The sequence below is a fragment of the Cetorhinus maximus genome, chromosome X (genome assembly GCF_964194155.1).
Source record: "Cetorhinus maximus chromosome X, sCetMax3.hap1.1, whole genome shotgun sequence".
Taxonomy (NCBI): Eukaryota; Metazoa; Chordata; class Chondrichthyes; order Lamniformes; family Cetorhinidae; genus Cetorhinus; species Cetorhinus maximus.
In genome coordinates, this window is record NC_135917.1 from 1,572,397 (window position 1) to 1,586,967 (window position 14,571).

At 40.2% G+C, this 14,571-nt stretch overlaps 1 protein-coding gene across 1 annotated transcript in view; it reads right to left on the bottom strand.

Annotated features, from left to right (window-relative positions):
* LOC144672692 (G-protein coupled receptor 182-like) overlaps positions 1–9,925 on the bottom strand; it is a 30,889-nt gene extending 20,964 nt beyond the window's left edge. Inside the window, exons 1-2 of the mRNA XM_078534611.1 lie at positions 9,865–9,925; positions 5,863–5,986 (exon numbers count right to left, since the gene is read on the bottom strand). The gene's annotated coding sequence lies outside the window, so the exon portion shown is untranslated. The remainder of the gene's footprint in view (positions 1–5,862; positions 5,987–9,864) is intronic.
* Positions 9,926–14,571: the final 4,646 nt, after the last annotated feature.

A 14,571-nucleotide genomic window follows, 5' to 3' on the forward strand; every position in this document is an offset into this window, starting at 1 on the left:
CCACATCATAACACCTCACATTTCTATCTGGCCTGATCTCCTCTGAAGACTGCCTCCTCAGCCCCCGCCATCTTGAGACCATTTGCACAGATCAACCTGTGCCCCGCACACACACTGGGATACCCCCTTCTCAGTACACCTCTCGCCCTGAAGCCTCTTCCCTTGCCTGAGGCCACTTTTCCCCCTTACCCAAGCAAGCCCTAGTCCTGCAGCCGTTGAGAAGCCACCCCCACCTTATGGCTGGTCTGGTAGGTAAAGACCGGCCCCAGAGCCCCCCCAAAAGTGATGTGGTGGTGTCTGCGAAGCCTGGCGCTGATGACTGTGAGTGCTGCCCGAAGCAAGGTAGGCAAACAAACCTCGAAGTCCTGAACGAAGTGCAGCTCGCCAGGTGCACGCTGCTTATATACTGTTGTGAAACACGTTGGCGTGTTTTCTCACCGGGCGGATGATCCAGCGTGGGGGGGATGATTCTGGCAGGCTGGCCTTATAATCATATGCAGATGCATTATAATGAGGTTCCCAAAGTCCGATGGTGGGAAATGCGGCCTGCCATTGACGGGCAGAGCGGACGATTACCAACTGGTTTCAAGACGTAGTGAAACTGATTTTTGGCCTTCTCACCATATTGTCCGCTCGCGCTGCCAAACATGTCCGATGCCAGCGGCCACGGAAAATTCCACCCTAAATATTTTCATATGATGTGTATAATTGATTTAATTGCAAGAGTATTTGAAGATCTATATATATAGATTTCTCTTTTGCTACATTCTGTTAAAAGTCTATTTAGAATATATTTCCTTTCACTGTTATTTTCCCCAAAGTGTAATGCAGTACATTTCTTTGTATGGAACTGCATTTGGCACCTACATGTCTGTGATGTATTGTAGTCCCGCCAGCATTGCAATGGGACCACATAATCAGCTCCAAGAAGTAGATGGCAGGGCACATCAAAGGCGGAAACAAGGGGAAGGGAAAAAAGATGCTGAGGCATGGGGATGAATGTGGAGGCATAGATACAGAAGCAGAGAAAGGATCCTGTCTTGTTGCAAGTTAAAACCAGGACCCTGAGCCACCCTAGAACAATTTATTGGGCATTAGGACATAGACCAGGAAACCAGAATGTTGATAACCTTAAATGAGAAAGCGTGATCATCAAAATAAATGTTGTTTTTGTGACTTGGCTAAGGTGACTTGGAAAAAGGATTTGCTGAGCTTTTGAATTAATAACTGAACAACCTTTCCATGAACTTCTAATGCCTATTGTGCACTTGGCTTTTTATACCACATCCTGTCTCCTGTCGATCGCTGTTTACTGTAAAATGCTACCTTATGTTTTTTCCTGTTTTAGCCTCAACAAGAAATGTCAATCAATGAAAGATTCTGAAGGAACAGAAAGTTACTGAGGAAGCACGGATATCAGCAAGCAGCTGGAGATTTCTTTTAGAACAAGTCAACCTTTCACATATACAAGCAGACAAGGCAGCTGAAGGAGAACATGATCATTTATTCCAGTAAATGATTGTCTTTATTTAGGCTTTTTTGGAGATAGGACTATGGGGTGCCAGTAGCACTATGGGTACTGGGTCCATGCATTATCTGGGGCAGAAGCCTAAGACCAGCCGTGCTCCTGCAGTGCACAGGAAAAGGAGACAATTCAGTCCCTTGAGTCTGTTCTGTGTTTAATTAGATTGGGGCAATTCTGTGCTTCAACTCCATCTTTGATACATATTCCTTGATATAATATGGTGGGGAACCTGGTTAAACTTTATTAAGGCCTCTTATTTCATGCAGCAATTCTTAGATGGGCACCTAACATCATAATGTGGTATTTGTTTGACTTTGTTCTTTTTTTTAGCATCCATTTTAAAGCAAATGAAGCTCCAGGGAACAGGAGTTCAAAAGGTGGTAAAAACTTTTTGTTTACTTTAGTGCAATGTTGTTGCTATGACAGATTGTTCCCACTTTTTGATATTTCAATATTTATCTTAGAAAAAATTGCCAACTCCAATTTTCCTTAAGGTAAGTTTGTTTGTAAAGTACCTCAAATGCTGTGGTTTACACGATACAAAGTGAAAAAGGTCTGACAGAGAGATCAGCAGGTTTCAGGTTATATCTGCAGTCTTTGGCATACCAACATGCCGATGACCAAGGACAACTGTGTCAGCTTGCTCAGGATCAGCAGGATGCTATTTGTCTTTTCCCAACTGGAAAGTCATTCTGGGTGTCTGTAAATAAATAGTTTGATATATGAAACCCCTGGAAAATGTAAGTGTGACAAAGCTTTCCATCCATTTGTGGGGAGATGGTGTAGTAATGATAAAGCCACTGGACTAGTAATCTAGTAAACCCAGGCTAATGCTCTGGGGAATATGGGTTCAAATCCCACAAACTTAAATTCAATTAATAAATCTGGAATTGAAAGCTAGTCTCAGGAACAGTGACCACAAAACTATTGATTATTGTAAAAATCCATCTGGTTCACTAATGTACTTTACTAGTCTACATGTGACTCCAGACCCACAGCAATGTGCTTGACTCTTAACAGCCCCCTAGAATGGTCTAGCAAGCCACTCAGTTCAAGGCAATTAGGGATGGGCAACAAATGCTGGCCTTTCCAGTGATGCCCGCATTGCATGAAAGAATAAAGAAAAAAAGATTGTATGCTGCAGCTTGAATGTCTGCCCTGTTGAAGTATGGACAAGCATGAGATGCAATGAAGGTGAGCTATAAGGTTGTTTGAGGGCAAGCCCTCTACATTACTTCTTACATCAGGCTGTCTTCTTGCCTTTGAGCCAGAAGGTTGTCAGTTCAAGACTCACTCCAGATTACATAATCTAGTCTGACATGTGAATGGAGTGCTGAATTGTCACAGGCGCTCTTTTTCAGATGAGATGTAAATGTAAAAGATGTAAAAGGTCCCATGGGACTTTTCAAAGAACAGCAGGGAAGTTCTGGCCAATACTTATCCCTCATTTGACATTATTGAAACAGATGATCTAATTGCAATCAGCAATTATCTAATTGTTGATTGTGGGACCATACTCTTTGAAAATTAGTCACCAGGTTTCCTATATTACAACAGTGACCACACTTAAAAAAAGCACATCGTTGGCTGTTGTCATGAAAAGCTGATTACCGCCACAAATTACTTACAGGCATATGAACTTTTTTAAGGAAGACTTGTGTGTTTTTAAAGAAATACAAGCAAGGATACTGAGTAAAACATGGCTGATGATGTAAAGTGACCACTTTCTGGAAAATTCCTATGTGGATTATACTGACAGACCTGTCCTGAGAGAACATGGAATGTCACACTTGAAAATATGTCATGGCCTTCTTCAAGCAGAGACATTTAAAAGGAAGACAGGAAAGATGCAAAAGACTGAATTTTAATCTCCTGTAGTTGCAGAGACAAAAGACTAATTTGCACATTTCAGCAGTCACCCAAAAGTCCATCTCCTGTTGATATATATCTCAGAATGTGTAAATAGTTCTAAGATGGATGCAAGACAACTATTTGCCCTCATGAGAATACACAGGGAAAAATCAGTTAAAAAGCAGTGTGTGCTGGTGTGTTATGTATGACAGCAAGCAGAAGAACAAGCTATTCACCCCTCCTGCAGCTTGCAGGCGAAGGATCCCCCCTCTCTCTTTGTCATTAGAGGCAAAGCTTAGCAGAAGCCACAATCTAAAGGAAATAGGACAGCCTTCCAGCTACCCTGCAGAACCAAGCGTCTCCAAATTAACTGCGAAACCGCCAAAGTCAGTTCTACCGGAATCACCCAATTTAACAGCTGCAACATACCGCAGGTACGGTATGTGGACAAGCCAAAGACTGATTTTTAAAAAACTTTTATTTGGACTCTTAACTTCTCGTTTCTGATCTGTGTATGTGCTGCATTTTTATTATTTTTTCTTGGGTTTTAGTAACAAATAAACTTCCTCTTTCTTTGACTCAAGAAAGCCTGGTTAAATTGGTTCCTTCTAAAAATAAATATATTTGGACTGGGAAAAGGTATCCATGGGGGAAGGGATCCCTTTTAAATTAACCTTGTTGTGACTAACCGAGGGGGTTGAATAAAGGGGAGCTAGCTCATTCCTCCTCACCCGGGAGCATAACAAAATTGGGGTCCCATTTGGGAATAAATTGGGGGGCCTCACCCAGGGACCGGTCGTAACACTGTGAAGCGATTTGGCACATCCTATGGCTGTGAATGGTGCTGTATAAACGCAAGTTCATTCCTAATTTTCTCCCACACCTGTTCCCGTGTTCTTAAACACTGTAAACAGCATTCAGTTTTCTGCCAGGCAGTTGGTACCTGTGCAGCAGTAGCACTGGTCTAGAATGCATTTCATGCCTCAACATTGGTGTGCTTTTGGCATGCCACATCTTTGCTTCTCCATGCAGTCTTTGGAAAGGTTGCCAATAACTTTTTCAGACACTATCTTTTCTAAAAACTGGAAGATTTTACTGCCTTAATGCAGTTAATTACCTTGAACTAGTTGCATTCATATTTTAATCATGGACTTATACCTTCTACACCTGTTCCCGGGTTCTATCGCTGCTTATATCCATAAAAAAAAAATTCCTCTCCTGAAAGTGCTGACTCAATACCAATATACGTCATATCTTGCATTTCTCAAAATTAATTAATTCTTTGAATGAAATCCTACTTCTCAGTTTATTTTGGTTTCCCACAAAATCTGCAGGTGGAGTCACCCTGTCTCCCCAGTGTTTATGCTCGATTATTAATCAATGGAAAATTGTATTTTGGAATATTATATCTATTTTGGGCATTATTACTACTGTTGCTGTAAATTAATTGCATTACTGTCCAAGGACAAAAACATCAGTTATTAAAAAGCAGCACACACTAATCCCGTTAATGATTTTGTGGCATGTTTTCTGGCTACTAAACATGTATAGTCACAAATCTGCCAGATATGTTTATTTATTAACACGACTTTGATGCAAAGAAGAAGAAAGAAGAAGGCTGGTGACCCTAAAAGAGGCAGATTTTTGCTTTTGCTTCACCAAGTTAGGTGTTCATGATGAAGAATAATAAATACATTTTTGTTACCATTAATGGTAAACACTGGTCTGGATTTTGCAGTCAGCAGCGAAGTGATCCCTTTGGCATGGATTTCACCTGTTTCAATGTTAATTTGAATCTGATGCCAAGTCAAGGGGATCTCCAGGCAGTGATGCCATCAAGCAGGTAAGCAGCCAATTACATTTAAGTATTCTCACAGACAATAAGCCAGGAAGTAAAATGAACTGATTTACTTCCCTTTTTATAACTTCAACGAAGAGTAAAATAAATGAATGTGACATACACATTAGAAGCTGAAATATCATCAACTTAAAAAATTAAAATCTTGGAATGTTTATCAGAATGGAAAAACTGACATTACACAAATATAAACCAGTTTTCTGGGGCCAGAAATAGTTCAGCAATAGTTATGATTTAAAGAGTGCAGTTAAAAACCCAGTTACACCTCACTAAAGAGAGGTAAGTTTTTTGTGAATTTTTAACAATATTGCAGTGTAAAAGGGGAACTTCTCATCAGTTCAGTGATTTAACATTTATTGCAGTCTGCGGGGACTTCAACCTCTGGAGAAGTGTAGAATCATTGACAGTAATTTTTGGATTTCTGCATTTAAGTACGCACGTGTGGATTCTAGGAGTTGCTGTCAATTTTAGAGGAGTAACAATGATGAACGCTGACAGTTTCCCCGTCATCCGGGCCATAATATTTGGTGATGTAGGACCTTAAGGAATATCCTTCTATATACAGACAAATACTAACAGTATTACTATGTTATATCTGATGATGTATTAGAGAAAAATTCACACCTACCTTCCTGATGGTTCGGTGTTTCATCATTGTACTGAGTCACAGAAATTAGGAAGGTCTCAGGTTTGTTTCCCATCTGTGCTGAGTTATCTGGTCTTGGTTAGGGCAGTAGTGAGGAGGGGTAGCACTAGAATAGAAGTAGAAACAAAGGAATTGCCAGATGAAAAACGACCATGGACTTTAAGTTTGCTTTTTACCATCCTGGTAGTCATATGATACAACAATAACGGAGTTGTTGACCAATCATAGCAATTAATCTCTTATTGATTAATCTACAACAGAACCAGGCATGACATGAGAAAAGCCCCCTGTCACATCTCAAATTACTCATATACCGTATTACAAAATGGTTTTCTGTAGAGAGCTATCTAATATGCATTTGAATGATTCAATACTATTTGTTCCCACTAATCTCCCTATGGAGCATTTTGCATAGATTGACCACTTGTTCACTGCAAAATTGAGTCAGCAGCTTTGTTTTGAATTTGTCCCCTTTAAAACGCAAGCTGTGTCCACTGGTTCCACTGTTCTGGGCAAGATGAAACAGTTGGTTTCATCATTTTAGAATCTCAAAAACAGCAATCAGATCACTTCTCAACCTTCTCTTTTCCTGTGATAACATGCCCAATTTACATAATTGTTCCTCAATTGCTCCGCCTCCTCAATTAATCTGGTTATTGTCTTCTGTAACCTTTCTGTGATGTCTTTTCTGTACAGTGGTAACCAAACATCTAAGGAGGGGACACAATTTTAACCAGGGTTTTTTTGCCTACAATCCAGTTGCCCATGTTAGAAAGTGCATATGTGTGGATGATAGGTGAGAGAAGGATTGGGTTCAGCTGTGATATCTCACGTGGATGAAAAATTTTCCCACACACTGCACTGAATTTTATGTGCTCCGGCCAATCGGATTGACTGGCAGCTCCAGAGGGCAGGACTTCTGCCCCAATGAGTGGTGGAAGTCCCACTCGGCCCTCGTTATGAGTCCTGCAGTGCTTTGTTGCTGCCATCTGCAACCCACCCCTGTCGCCCACCCCTCATATTATTCCGCTCACTATGTGAGCTGACTTGAGGACAATGTTCTGGAACTTGCAGAACTATTCTGCACCAAGAAAATGAGGTGGTGCCAAGGAAGAAAAACTGTGTCCTATCACCTGTTTTTATTATATATCACATCACCAAAAATCTGAAAATGTACAAAAAATGTATGGGTGCTTGTGTTATTGGTCTGAATGAAAAACAGATGAATTTATATTGTTGCAGCTGTGTGGCTGAAAAATCATTTCCTACTCTTTTCCTATCACATCCAGCAGAGTGTTATTATCTGGGCCCTGATTGAGCTTCCTTTTCCCTCAATTCTTTGCAAAACATAGTAAGGGTATTTGAAAGAATTCACATCAAAGTTAAATAATAGTTACAACTATTCATTTTTTCATTAACTTAGGATAGCAATCTCCCCATTTTGTTTCCTGTGGTTGAGTGATTTTTTTTTCTCTATTTAATTTAGTTGCCATGACACTGGAGAACCCACTAACTGTCCTGTCCACAAAACAGTATTAATGAAATACTTCATGAAAGAATCAGGAAGATATGCACTAGCTTTACTCTGGTATCTAATGATTCATTATTTCCCATCTTCTCCCTCACCCCACCCCATCTCCCCTAAAGGCTTTTGTTGGTTTAGGTCTCCACAAATGCAACAGCCCTCTGTCTACCTTATCAAACTGGCTATTCTTTATGTTTTAGTCTAGATAGTAAGTGGTGGTGTATGGGGTGCTTGGAAAGACTGAGGTTCTATATCAGACCTTACCAAATTCCAGCATTGCTCAACCAGACACCTCCATCAATGATACAAAGCTGAAATATGTTGATAGCTTCAAATACCTTGGGACCATGATCTCCAACGACAGTTCGTCTGATAATGAGATATCAGCTAGGATCAGCAAGGCAAGCCAGGCACTCAGAAGGTTTCACACTAGAGTAGTAAATCACCACAGCATTAGACTGTCCACGAAGATCAAGATGTATACCGTTCTTGTCATTACTTCCCTCCTCTATGGCTGTGAGTCCTACAAACACATAAGGCATTTGGACCATTTCCACATGCATACTCTGTTTCATCCTCAGCATCAGCTGGTAAGACCAGGTCACAAGCCTTGAAATCTTAGACCGAGCCCAAACAACAAGTATTGAGACAATGCTCCTGAAAGCCCAACTGCGCTGGGTAGGGCATGTAACTAGAATGGAGGACCATCGCATTCTGAGACAGCTGCTGTATGGAGGGCTAGTGTCTGGCAAAAGAAACCAAGGTCAGCCGTGCAAGCGCTACAAAGACATACTTAAGGGAAATCTGAAGTGGTGTGGCATCATGCCTAATGAGCTGGAAAAATCAGCGCGAGGAGGAACTCACTGAAGAGCCCTGATCTGTAGAGCTTCTGTCACCTCTGTTCAAGATTGACATCGACATCTTATTGCTGTCTGTGAACAACATCATAGAGCAATATCTGTCCATGTCACAACATACGAGTCCCAATGCCCCAACTGTTTCTGACTCTGTGCATCCAGAACGGGACTACATGACCATCTCCGTGTTTGTTGTTGCTGAGTCTGTACATCCATCGCCTTCTTTGAACTTGATGGACAACCATCAGTAGGGGTCAGCAGGTTCCTCAACTGTGGAGTGCATCATAGCAGAGCTCAATCTTCTTTTTCAAAACCTACTCCTGTCAGCAGGATAAGGATCAGGAATCCTGGGTGATTATGCTCTCACAACCTCAGGGGTGCTGAGACTAATTATAGCATCTCTATTGCTGCCCCATCTAACCTGATGGTTTCTCATATGTATGGCTTAGTACAACACCACACAGGATATTTGTCCATTAAGCCAGTTCAGGAGAACTCAGTGTATCTGCCAGTTTCTAAGTTCCAACATTAATACTACATGGAGCAACAAGGAGAGGAGAAATACATGAGAACTGCCTGCAGAGAGCAGTATACTGTTAAAATAATGCTTTAATCTTTGGTAAGGACACTGCTGGTACCTGGCAGGTATGAATTTTAATCAATAATCTGAAACATATCTACATTCCTATGATGTATTCTAATCCTTAATCAACCAAATGATTGTAGTTAATAATTCACAATTAGCAAAAATCAAATATTACAGCACTTTGGGACATATCAAGTCTTGCCCATTAGGAATGATAGTCCTCAAATTGTTGTTGGAATATTATGGGGTGATTGTTTAACATGTTATAATATTCTTCTCTCTACCAACTCAGCGGAGGCAATGACTCATTTAAAATAGAGTTCAGATAAATTGTAAATAACTGAAACAACATGTACAGAACACTGCCTGGCCTGATGCGTATTTTCAGCTTTCTATTTTAATTCAAAACAAGTGGTTTTATTTGTATTAAAACAAGTTACATGTGAATATTCATGGAGTATTGTGCCCAATTCTGGGCCCTGCACTTTAGGAAGGATGTGGAGGCTTTAGAGAGGGTGCAGAAAAGATTTAAGGGAATGGAATGAGGGATTTCAGCTATGTAGACAGATTGGAGAAGCTGGAGATGTTCTCCTTGGAGGAGAAGATTAAGTGGAGATTTGTTAGAGGTGTTCAAAATCATGATGGGTCAGGACAGAGTGGATAGGGAGAACTGGTGGAAGGGTTAAGACCAGAGGACACCAATTTAAGGGGAGCAACAAAATAACCAAAGGTGAGATGAGGAAAAGCTTTTACACAGTGAGTGGTTTGGACCTGGAATGCGCTGCCTGAGAGTGTGGTGGGGGCAGATTAAACAGTGGCTTTCAAAAGGAAATTGGATAATTATCTGAATGGGGGAAAAAAAAAATCAGGACCAGGGGGAAAAGTAGAACTAGGTGAGTTGCTCTTTCAGGGAGCCAACAAAACAGGACACGCCAAATGGTCTCCTTCTGTGCTGTAATTGTACGGGTACAAATGAGTTTGCAGTCAGTGAGCTGTAAAAATGATTCTCCACCAACCTGAGCCTAGGGCCCGCCAGCCACACCAGGTAGGGCTCTGAGGTGATCATGAAAGAAGCAGAAAGCACGTTTTTCGATACCACCAAAATGGAGGCAAGCTCGCGCTCGTTCATTCCCGCGAGAGGTTGAGCGAGATCGCTCGGCAAGGGCGACACAAAGGCGGGATTGTCCACGTGAGCCAGTGGTCCGCTTTAAATCCAGCTTCAGTTGGAGTTGTGCCGAGTCGGTGTGTGGAGAATTAGAGGTTAGGTGTGGGAGAAAACCCGGCGAAATCCCAAATTCTCTATGCAATCGTCGTTTAAAGAAAGAGTATTTAAAACTGATTATTTTTCAATAAATTTTTTTAAAACTTTTTTTACGAGATCAGCGACGATTTCAGTCAATATTTTTATTTCTAGAATTCTATTTTGTACTTTACCATTTCCGAACGGTGAGTTTTCCTACTTTTTTTAACGTTAAACTTTATAATTTGCCTTGTATAATGAAATAATTTTTATTGTGTTTTTCCAGTTTCTGAATTTTTTTCAAGTTGGTAAGTTTTATCACGTTTTTTTTAAATAACTTTTTATTTGTTGTAGTGAAGTATCTTTCTTGATAACAGCGTATTACATTATCACTATAACTGTCATTATTAAGTATAATCTGATGTATGAAACATTTGATACAATTACCACAAGTGTTAGTGTATCCGTGTGTTGCTTGGATTCATTGTTACATCATGGTGATGTAAATAGCCCAAACAGGCCACCAGGCCCAGTATTGACTTAACCAAACATGGGTTGTTCAACCTGATCTTGCAAGGACTAGGGAGTTTTGATGGCACTGTTTGGCTCAGGTGCCTATAGGCACAAGGTTGCCATTTTCCATTCAAACCTGATGAAATCTGTGCGCTGCCCCAACATTTGACCTTCACTGTCTTACCAAGATGGGAAGAAATCTGTACTTGTACATGCAAGTTTATTGCCTGGGTGAGGGCAGGAAAGCAGACCTGCAATGGATCTCCTCACTCGGATGGTCCTCCTGATAGGTCAACATTGGTGAAACATTGACATTACCTTTGAATATATTTGTAGATAAAAGGCAAATGAAGGACCAAACATTATGATAACAGAGGTAAAGAATACTTTTGGGTACAGGAAAAGCTTCAGGCATAGATGAAGTAACAACAGAACATCTAAAAACCTGTGGAGAAACAGAATTGGAAGTGATAACAGAAATTTATGATCAAATATATACCAAAAGATACATTCCAAGTGACTTGAGACATTCATTATCCATTAAGTTACCTAAGAAACCTAAAGCAATAGGGTGCAATCATTTTAGAACTATAAGCTTAACAAGTCATCTCATTATGATTTTCAAGATCACTTTAGAAAGAAATAATAACACATAATAAGCATAATAATAAGCAGAAATTGTAGGCCTGGAGTAGGAACAAAAGAGGGAATATTTAACCTAAGAACAATTTTGGATAAATATCTAGAAGTAAACAAGAAAATTCATATATGCTTCATAGACTATGAAAAAGTGTTCAATCGTTTTTATCACCAAAAGTTAATTGACGTGTTCTGAAATGTAACATTGACAGCAAAAATGTGAGATTTATCCAGAGCCAATATTGGGACCAAATAGTGAGCATCAGGCTACAAGAGGGACAATCGGACATACCTCAAATGAAGACAGGAATGTGACAAGGCTGTCTACCATTGCCAGAATCTGTACACAGAACAAATATTCAGAAAATTAGATGTACTTCCAGAGGTAAAAATTGGAGGCAAGAACATTAACTTGCAGTACGCTGATGACAGAGTGCTACTTGCAGAGTTAGATGAGGCCCTACAAAATATCGTAGATCAAATAAAATCTAGAAGTTTAGAATGTGGATTAGGTATGAACACAAAGACAAAAACAAGGTTAGTTAGAAGAAATACATTTGAAGGAACTACAGCGAAGATTGAAGTGGATGATGTCACACTGGAACAAGTAGATAAGTTTATCTATTTAGGACAAACGATAACACAAGATAGCAGATGTGATGCAGAAGTTAGAAGAATACAGAGCGTCAGAAGTAATTTTGTGAAGGTGAAAGATGTGTTAACAAGAAATCTCAAGCTTGTAACAAGGAAAAACTTGTAAGATGCTACGTTGTATTCTCTTTCCTGTATGCCTCATAAACCTGGACAATAAGTAAAGATCTGTGGAAGAAAATAGAAGCCTTTGAAATGGATGCTAAGATGGTAGTAGTTCTACAATACAAATGGGCCAATAGGCAGCCTGGAAGTGAGTCGAGAAACAGCCTTTAATGATTCTGAAGGGAAACTTGAGCTGACCATTACACATAATCTCACTCATGAGACCATAGTCAAACATTGCTCAGAATAATACAGGAGGGTTTCCTGCTATTTTATGATATCCCAATTGTAGTGCTGACATGCAATATGATGGGTTTGAAGAGACATTTTATTCCTGGGATACGGAATTTTAAACAAGTAATAGCCAGAGATTGGATTCCACTGGTTTTAACAGAATCAAAAACTAATGCACAGACCCACAAAACAGTCTGCAACCTCGTTAGCAGTTCTCTTTCCAACTTAAGATGCGCCTCCTCATTGCTGAAACAGTCAGAATTATTGTTATGGTGTATTAAAGGCTGAATATTTCATGCAGAGCTGGTAAATCAAACTGAACAGGTCTGCATTTTTGCATGATGCTTACTTCTAACTATTATTAGCTGAACTCTTGTGGAATTGCTCATGGATCATCTGGGGTCTGTGACACGGTTATGATGTTTAGCTTCTAACATGGAGCTGTGTTTAACATATAGCCATTCATGTACTTGCTGCAATCAAGTGCTCTAAAATAGCCACACAATGTCAATAGTAGACCAAGTTATTGGCAGATGAAGTTAGCCAAAATATTATTGTTGATTTAGTTATTGTTTATATTTTAATTTTTCAATTTAGTTTAAATAATCCATAAAGACATCAATTGTAATAAAAGCAAACTACTGCGGATGCTGGAAATCTGAAATAAAAACAGAAAACGTTGGAAAAACTCAGCAAGTCTGGCAGCATTTGTTGTGAGAGAAATAGTTAACGTTTCGAGTCTGTATGACTTCTTCAGAGCTCTGAAGAAGAGTCATGTGGAATTGAGACATCAATTGTATCTGGGTTGGAGTATTAAGTCATTCCATTAGTGTAAAACAACTGAATTTATATCAATTGATGGCATCACTTTTGCAAGTGATTTGCTGCCCAGTTTTCTCACATTTGAGTTTTTTAAAAAATCACTGAAGCCCTCAAAGTACATGTTTTTGAGGCAATCTGAGTGAGAACAAATTACTTTGTCACTTGCCCAATATACTTAGTCTTCAGCTGCATCTATATAATTGTATTACTTCAGTTCCCTCATACTGTTGAATTCAGTAAGTACTGTGGACATGTCATCTGCATTTATGTTTTATAAAAAGCTGGAATATTGCACAATCAGAAGAAATACTTGGTGATTGGAATTTATTTGAATATGTTGAATAAATATTGGGCTAAGATTAATTTACTCTATCCTTTTCCAGTACAATTAGTTAACAACTTATTTGTTTTACAGATTATCATGGAACAGCCTGCAGTGCAAGGTCAGTGCTGAAATCATGCTGCTTTAATGTTAATGCATTTATCATAAGATATCATACTTCAAAGTGTCAGAAGTAAGTAAAGAAAACCAGTCATTTCCTGCTGGTTTTCCTGACCTTCACTACTGACTTGTCCTAAAGGGCAGTACCTGATGATTTATAGATGGCTTCCAATATACAGAAACTTCACTCAGTAATTAACCTATAGTTGATAGCATACTCTGAATTTTGACCACTTCCTTACAGGGAGCATCCAAACAAAGGTTTTAAAGGAATAAGCCATGTTTGAATACAACTCCATGACTATGCTCTACACCCTTAACTACTTGTGAGCAATGCCAGGGGAGATTAACCAGTAATATTAAAGATTATAAATTGAGTGGTGAGAGTGCCTGGTCTGATATACACGTGGTAAAAACTTCATGCAAGGTTCACCACAAGTGTTAACTATTACAGGTGCAGGGAAACAACAGTTTCCCTGGGGTAGATGGTTTATATGTTTCCAGCTGACACACAGGGTGGGTGAGGAGATTTAATTCCCCAAACCACACCCCTGGAATGGGCTGGGAGGAGAATGGGGTGGGGAGGGGGTGGTGCATACATCACATGTGAAGGCTGCCCAGGAAAGACTTGTTGCCTCCCTGCCACCCTGTGGGCTTAGGAAGGGGGGGAATTCCTGATTGGGCACCCTATGACCCACAAAGTCCACCTCCCAGCATCAAAAGCAGCCTCTGATGAAAGAATCCTCCCTGCCCTCCACACATCCCTTGTCCTTCGCCAGGACCTATCTGACTGGCCTTGGCAAGGCCGGACAGCTTAAACTGCACTTGGGGGGCCTCCTCCATGTTGGATGGTCTGAGACCTGGTGCAGGAGCAGCAGTGATCACCGCTCACGTTCGTGCTGCTGGGATTGCAGAGCTTCCTGTCCTCTGATTGGCTAGCAGCTCTTGGAGGTGGGATCTTTGCCTTTAAAGGCATGGAAGCCCCGATGGCAGTCAGTTAACTGCCTGATAATCATTTAATCCCATTGGAGCTTCTGAAAATTGCAACACGATGGGGTGACCACTGTAGCCATTAAA